Raw genomic sequence first — 9,467 nt, forward strand, 5'->3', positions numbered from 1 at the left:
CTATTTGAATACAAGTGTATTATATTACATAGATGTATATAGTAGTATGAATAGTTTTAAAAAAAAAAAGTTTATTTTAGTTTATATGATGCTGTTTTATCAAATGTGTAGTCTTGTCTTGCTAGATAATTGAATTGAAAGCTGTTAATTTAAGTTAAATATAACCAGTATTAAATTGATAAGGTGGTAGCTGAGGTACTGCTGATTAGGGTAGGGGGTTAACTTGAGTGGTAAATACTACTCTAAGTTGGAGTTTTTAACTCCAGGCTGGATGCAAGGTTTAATCCTTACATTATTTTCACTTGTTCATTGTTATATGCATATAGTTTTGACATCCACAATATATTTTGTACACTCATTGTCACTACAAATAAAATTGAATCCTATACAAAATCCCATAAGAGATTCAATAAATACAGCTATATTTAAAGGTACACCTAAAAGAGGAGATGTAACATTACTTATGTTGTTATTTGTTATTTTGATCATAAGATTCTTAAGTTTTAAAAATGCCAAATGACATCTTTAAAAGGAATTTCTTTAAACATTTATGGATTGAATAATCCATGTAAAAGGGCAAGCCTAATAAGATACATTAATTTGCATAAGGCCAACTTAGTCTTCCTGCAAGAAACCCATCTCTTGAAAAAAGATATTGATAAACTAGCCACAAACAAATATACAGTATTGGTTAGTTCAGAGCACACACAGAAAAAAAGAGGAGTGGCTATTTTATGGAATAAAAGTATGCCCATTCCTAAAACCATTAAGTCTTATCAGGATGACAAAGGAATGTTTTGTATGGTTACAATACAAATTAATGGGAAGACTTACACTTTAATTAATGTATACTGGATACCTGGAATTGGTATTAATACAGTGAAACATCATCTTGATAAGATCATATCATTCTCTATAGTAGATATTATTTTAGCTGGTGACTTTAATTGTATACTACATGAAAGTGATACTACCACTATAGGAAAAAGAAGAATTGCATCTAATGCAAAACATTTAAATGATTTTGCTAATTCTTATCATTTGAATGATATTAATAATCAGATAGATTCAAAATCATTACCATACACCTTTTTTCTAACAGATACAAAACTTATTCAAAAATAGATAGGGTCTTTATTTCTAACCAGATGGTAACAGATTTAATTAATTCCAAAATCATTTCATGTCCTATATCTGATCATAATTCAATTGTTTTTGAATTCATGATAAAAATACTCATAATGTTCAGATCAAAAGGATACCAGCATACTTAACTCAACTAAAAGACTATAAAGAATATATACTTTCAGAAGTAAAACATTTTAGACATAAATAATACTCCTGAAGTCTCCATTGTCTATGTTTGGGATGCCTTAAAATCATATCTATATGGACAAAGTATCAGATGGTATAATAATAAAAGGAAATCTTGGGATAAGGAATTGTTAGATATTCAAAGTAAATTAGACTCTTATAAACATAATAATAAAGAAAATATTATGGACAAGAAAGTTATTGAAGAAATAAACAAACTAAATGAGAAATACAAAGAAATTTTAACTCATAAAGTTAAAATAACTTTAGAGAAATACAAGTTTTTGTCTTATTCAATAAGCCCCAAATACTTACATAGACTTAAAAATAAAACAAAAGGTTGAATAAACAAAACCATATCAAAGAAATCTTTTCTCTAAGGAAAAAGAAGAATGTTTCTAGTATACCAGAAATACTAGATGAATTTAGAAATCGCTTTCACAAAATTAACCATAATAACATTAACATGGAACCTAAAGATAAAATAAAGGAGTTTATAACCACAAACATGAATAAAAAGCTTAATAAACAACAGATTAAACTATTGGACAAAAGTATTTCATATACAAAGGTTATTACACAAATAAATAAGCTTAAATCAAACAAAGCACCGGGTAATGATGGTATTATACCAGAGATTTATAAAATCCTTTCTAAAAGTACATATTCATTAATACATAAGGTTTTTATTTTGGCCCAAACTGAGTTAATAACCCCCCATCTTGGCAATATACATTTATTTCGCCAATTTTAAAACCTAATAAAGATCCAACTAGATGTACTTCATATCGTCCCATCTCATTACTTAATGTTGATTATAAAATGTTTATGAGTATTTTTGCTGATAGATTGAAGACAATCATCCCCGGCATTATAGATATAGATCAGACAGGCTTCATTGTAAATAGAAATACTTTTGATAATATAAGAAGAACTTTAACATTAATTGATTTTGCAAATAGGAAAAGAAAGATTTAACACTTATTAGTCTTGATATAAGTTCAGCATTTGATTCAGTAAGTTGGGACTATTTGTTTACCTTACTGAAGTGCACAAACTTCTCAGATGCATTTGTAAATCTAATTGAGCATTTATACAAAGGAACATTGGGTTATATTAAGGTAGGAACATATGTTTCACAAAAAATACCCATTTTTAAAGGTACAAAACAAGGATGTCCACTTTCTCCACTATTATTCACTTTAGTAATGGAGCCTTGGGCTAATTTGATCAGAAACAGTACTGACATAGAGGGTTTTGAAATAGATGAAAATACAACATCCAAAATTCAACTTTTGCAGATGATGTTCTAATTACATCAGCAGGATCTAATTCTTCTATGCAGTCTCTATTTGATAAAATGATGAATTTTAAAAGTATTTCTGGTTTAATATTCAATGAAGAAAAACTAAAATACTACCTATATATACACGAAAAATATTCTCATTAGTGATTTTACTAAATATGTACCCAATTCAGGTCAGATAACTTATTTAGATATAATACTATCTAAAGATATTAAATCTATTATATATAATAATTATAATACCTGTTTTCTTAATATACAAAATATTTTAATACCTGGAATAATATGTTTTTACTATGGAGGAGAGACTTACAATTATTAAAATGATAATATTCCCCAAGATTTTATACTTAATACAATCAATAATACTTCCACCTACAAAAATAATTATCAAGAAACTGAATACACTAATGTTAAATTTCCTATGGGCACCTAATAGACCTAGGATTGCATTAAAGAAACATACTAATAGCTGGTCTCAAGGGGTATTTCTTTTCCAGACTTTAATTTATATACTATCTCTTCTATTGTAAAAGTTATTACTTTATTAATAGATCAGTCATATGTCGCAAAATGGAAAGATTATTGGGAGCTAATTAGTATGCACTTCATGAAAATCTCCTTGACACATAAAAATATGATTGTAAATAACTCCATGTTATGGTTACTAAAGGAATTTTGTACTTCACCTATTACACCTAAACATATGGTTTGTTACCCATTAAATATTATTATTAGCTATCGTAACTTTATATTCATGCACCCTAAGTATAGGGAATGGAATTTTATTATATTCCTATAATGTATACTCAGGGTATGCTTTTGTCATCTACTTCTGAAGGAACTCATTTAGCTATAGATAATGATCTAAAGTACTGGTATCAGTTGATATCTGATAATAAAGTTAAAAATCTAGATTTCTTAAAACAAGAATTTGATCTAAGAGAAACTTGCTGGTTAGAGGTTCAGACCTTTAGACAACATCTCATTAATAAAATAGATCTAATGTCTATAACAGTTAAAGAATCTATTCCAACACTGATTGATTACTTGATATTAAATTTACAACATAAAGTTTCTGATAAAGGTAAACTTTCATACATACATAAAATCATCAGACAAGAAACGTTTTACAGTGTAGATACATACTGGAATTATTTCACTTCTATTAATGGGGACCCACCAAATCAACAAGATAAACAATATATATTGGAATCTGCCTATAGAACTACGTTTTCCATTGTCTGGAGACTTTATACATGGAAATTTTTACATAGATCTTTTTATACACCTTTGATGATGAATAAAATAAATAATAAAGATAATCTATGTAAGAGATGTAATGTAGAAATTAATGCTGACTGGGCTCATATGTTTTATGACTGTATAAAATTGAAAGAATACTGGAAGTCAATTAATGAATTTTTGCAGGCTCTTTTTACAGATAATTTCATTATTTCTAAATCTCTTATATTATTCAACACACCTGTACCTCAAAGTGTTAAAAGGTTAAGCTTCCCTTGTTATGGTCTATTCTAGCAGTGGCTAGGAAAATAATAACCAGAAATTGGATTTCAGATACACCTCCTTCGTTCAATGAATTTAAAAATGTTATGAATATAGTGTGCCATATGGAAATAAACACAATTAGGTCAAGAACAACTAGAAAAACATCTTATTATATTGTATGGGATAATTTACAAAATTTGTTAAAAAAATCCTAATTTCAATAGCATGGTATTTTAGTTTAATTAATTGATCTGATTGTAGTGGATGTCTTTGTAAATACTTTAGTTGTTTTGTTGAATGTTATAATCATATCTATTTTTAATTACTTGTATAAAATTGTTATGATATTTCTCTTGTATGTTAAAACAATAAACCTGTTTTGAAAAAAAAAAGAATAACATCTTCACATTTGAGCAGAACATCTATTGGCAAAAATATGGTGTTGCTATGGGCACCCCATGTGCAAACAGCTATGCCAGCCTAGTGTTGGCTAGTTGGGAAGAAGTGCACATTTTTAACAACAATCCTTTTTCATTGGCATTTAAATTTTACAAATATTTTGTTGATGACATTTATTTGCTAAGGGATGCTACCTCTAAAGAAATGAGTAGGTTTATTCAATAGCTCTGAGCCTTGACAGCTTTTCTCAAATTTACAGTACATGAATCTTACACTTGGATAGATTTCTTGGATATCTCACTAACAGCTGATGCAGATGGGGTGTTACATACCAGACTTCAAAGGAAAGAATGTTGTAAGAGCAACTCACTCTTTCATACTAGTATGCACCCACAATACAACTCCCCTAACATCTTGAAAAGCCAATTAATTAGAACTTCCAGACTCTGCACAGCAGATGATGAATTTATTCAAGGCACTGAAAATACAGGTCATCAGTTCAGAGATAGAGGTTACACAGAACATGAAGTAGAAAGACAAATAACTGCAGTAGGAAGCATAAGAGAGACAATGAGCAGACCACTGTTTTCTAAGAAAAAGTCTGACTCTGCAAACTTAGTGACATCAACTATATCTTTGATATCATTAATGAAAATACAAAACTTTTGGCAACAGATACAGAGATAAAGGATATGCTAGGGGATGCATCATCATTCTGTTTTAAATAAAATAAAAATCTGAAGCGACATTTATACTTCACTTCTCAGTTGATCCACAAAAATTGAACGTATAAGTGAATTTAAGTACAGTTTTATCTGCACTTTTTTCATACAGTACTGCATTTTATGTGTTTTTGTTATTACTGTATATTAATTGAACTGAAAATTGTGGCTCTCTGTCTCTACAGTTAGACTCCACCCCCCCCTCGCTGTTCTTCTTTTGGTGTTAATCTTGGTAGGTTTAAAGGTGCCCGCCCCTCTTGTAGATTTGTATTTGGATACTCCTTCTGGGCTCATCTCATTTGCTCACTCAACTGAGTGCAGTGAGATCATATTCTGATTTCAGGCACTCCTACTGTGTACAAAGAGAGCATCTGGGAAACAGAAAATAATTCTGTTTGTTTCCTGCCTTTCCTGTAAGTGCTCTAGTCGACATACATATTTGCTGTATCCAGGACTGTTTGTAAGCTTCTGAGCCCCCAAACATTTATGTGTTGGAGAGAAGCCTTCTAGCTTAATTTTGTTTCTTACAACTAGCCATGTTTTCTAGTTTCAGCACTCAAATCTGTTTCTTTGAGCTCAGCACTTGTTCAGAACTCATTGTAAGCACTAAATAAGCTGCAAATTACTACAGCACTCAACTTTCCTCACTTGTCTAGAGGAAAGCAGTTTTTAGTACTTAATAAATAAGCACCTATGCAGGCATGTCTAAGGGTCAGCTCCCGGTGTTTTCTCCTGTCTACCTGATGAATCTGGGCATCTTGGGGCAATGCAGCAGTTGCCTCATGTGCACAGTCCACCCAACACTACAACCTGTGAGAGATACACTTATATAGCCAAACTGGAAGCAAAGCTCTCTGCACCCAAGACTGGAATAGACAGTCAAGAGGGGAAGGTAAACACTTGCACTAGACCACATTCGTCACGTAGTCCCTCAAAATCTACACCACCAAAACACACACATAGAAATGCAAAACACACACCTACATTCATGGAGGCTCTCAATAAAAACCTGCCCAAGCATCGGGGAATCCAAAGCAGAAACACAAGCAAACTCCACCCCACAACACAACCCAAATGACACATAGCCCACAATGTCAGTGTGCCACTCAACCACAGCCCATAAGGTATAACAATGTACCTAACACTCTAGTCATAGGTGACTCTATAGTCAGGCACACTGATGTTCCACTCACCAGGCTAAACAAGGAGAAAGTTACTGTCAGCTGTCTGTCGGGTGCCAGGATCTGCCACATAACACACGCACTCAGGTCACTCCACTACAAGCACAAATATGACTCTGTCATTGTCCATGTTCGTGTGAATGACCTGAGACATACCTCCCTGGACTACATGAAAAGAGACATGGAGGAGCTCTCCGATCTTGTAGCCCAGGCAGGTATGACCCTAGCCCTCAGTAGCATCCTGCCATCACCCAGAATGATACCACAGTTCAAGGACAAAATGATTGACTTCAAAAATTGGCTAAGCTTCTGGTGTCATTCTAAGAGGATCAAGTATTTATCTGCCTGGGATGACATGATCAACAGACCACGATGCTTTGCCAGAGATGGCCTGCACCTGTTACCCTTGGGATTCCGGATATTGGATAAGGCTCTTGCCACCACTATAGTGCCTTTTTTAGGCAAGGTTCAAATAACAAATTCACCACTGTAAAAGGTACAAGCAAGCAAAATCTGAGGATAATGCTACTCAATGCTAGAAGTCTAAACCTCAAAATGCACTCACTCGAGGCACTCATTAAAATGGAGAACATTGACATCTGTGCAGTGACAGAGACCTGGCTCAAAGCTCCAGAGAGCACCCCTGCATTACCAGGCTATAATTCATACTACACCTTTCAGCCACCTAACCCGGACCAAAGCACTAAAGGTAGAGGTGTGTCCATATTCATTAAGGATATTCACACCTCCATGTTAGTTGCACAGCATAATGCATCTGAGATTATCCAAGTGCAACTCACTCTGGGCAAGACCGCAATCCAAATTGTAGCTTGCTAAAGACCCCCCCAACATGCCCCAGGATTCCCACTCCTCATTTCTTGATACACTGGAAAATATTTGGATACAACCTAACACCCTAATAATGTGCAATTTAAACTACCCCACCATTAACTGGGAAAACTACTCATGTACCAACTCTTTTGCTAAACGTTTTCTGGAATTCATAAATTCCAATGCCTTGGATCAACTTATTCATACCCCCACCAGAGGCAGCAATATCCTAGACCTGGTCATTGCTAACATGGGCAACCAGTGTTCCACACTAGAGGTCAATTCCTCGTTGGTCAGATCCGACCACAAGCTAATCACCCTAGACATCCACATCCCGCCCCCACCCCTCCATTAGGGAAAGCACTGTAAAAAACGTCTCCAAAGCCAATTTCACACTTCTTAAGACAGAAGTGGCAAACTTCATGACACCCATGCAGATGGACAATAGAGGTACGACTGCTGAATCCTACATAAATGCACTTTATAAGTACTTACACGAGTGCATGGATTGTGCTATCCCTAACAGAACCAAGATGCTATCCTCCAAAAAAAGGAAGCCAATCTGGTGGTCCTCTGCCATAAACAAACTCTACAACAGAAGAAAGAAACTGTTGCAAAAAAAAGTAAAATCCCATGACTGGAGGAGCTCCCTGGTCAGCCTCAGTAAGAAGCTGAGATCCCTCATAAAATCCTCCAAAGCTAATTACGAAAAAAAATGCCACTGACTCTAAAGACAACCATAAAGCATTCTATAGCTATTTCAAGAATCTCAATGGCAACACTCAGATCTGTTCTGAGTTACAGCACAATGGTACTAAATATACAGAACCAACTGATATTGCCAATATCCTGGCAGATAGGTTCAGTGCTAACTTTACCCCCTCTCACCCCCTAGAGGACCCATCTCTATACCGGAAGAATAAAAAGTTCCTGTAATCATGGCTGCACAGGTAAAAAACACACTCTGCAAAGCCAAGAACACAGCATCCATGGGACCTGACAATATCCCAGGTTCTACACAAACTACAGAACGAACTGGCACCCCACCTAAGTACCATGTTCAATCATAGCCTCACCTCAGGCTTTGTGCTCACTGAATGGAGCACCGTGACAGTTATCCCACTCCACAAAGGGGGAGCCATGACAAACCCCGGGAACTAACGCCCCATTAGCCTGATGAGCCTGGTCTGTAAGGCCATGGAACGTATCATCATGGAACTCATAAACAAAGACATTGGTAATCTCCGAACTTTGAACCCCACCCAGTTTGGGTTTGTAAAAGGCAGATCATGTCTCCTAAACCTGATAGACTTCTTTAAAGCAGTCACCAAAGCCATAGATGAGGGTAAGGTGGTTCACACAGCCTATCTAGATATCGCCAAGGCTTTTGATACAATCCCCGACTCTGGAATTATAGATGAACTCACTAAACTAGGTATAAAGCCCTATGTCACAAGATGGGTTGCCAACTGGCTCATGGACAGAACCCACACTGTGAAAGTAGCATACTCCAAATCTGACTTCAGACCAGTGACAAGTGGAGTACTACAGGGTTCAGTCCTGGGTCCTCTCCTGTTTGGTATCCACTTCTCTGAAGTACAGGCTAACACAGAAGGTATTTGGCTAATGAAGTTTGCAGATGACTGCAAACTGGGAGCCATAATCCAAACTTCTAATGATGTGGGCATCCTACAAAAGGGCCTCCCTGAGACAGATGCCTGGTGTCAAAGCCATGGCCTGAAACTCAATGCCAAAAAGTACATTGTCATCCCCTTTGGTAAAAACTCTGTACCCATGAACTACCACATAGGTGGTAGTCTACGTAACACCAAAAGTGTGATAAGAGACCTTGGGAAACAGGTGGACAGTAGTCTCTCCTTTGATAATCACATCACCACAGTGGTCAGGAAATTCTTCTATGTGGCACACCTCATCACAAAAGGTTTTTCATCCAGAAAAAAAGAGGTCATTGTTCCCCTCTACTCATCACTCATTAGACCCATTATAGAGTACAGTGCCCCTTTTGGTATGTACCTCACAAGACATCTACAACAACTGGAGAGGCCACAGAAATACCTCACAAAGAGGATTACTGGCATTAAACAGATACCCTACGCAGACTGTCTCAAAAAACTCCAGCTTTACTCCATCACATATCGCCTACTCAGAGGCGATCTCTGCCTAACATACAAAGCTATGTCAAAC

This window comes from Protopterus annectens, chromosome 7.part1 (assembly GCF_019279795.1).
Source record: "Protopterus annectens isolate FY-2018-M chromosome 7.part1, PAN1.0, whole genome shotgun sequence".
Taxonomy (NCBI): Eukaryota; Metazoa; Chordata; order Ceratodontiformes; family Protopteridae; genus Protopterus; species Protopterus annectens.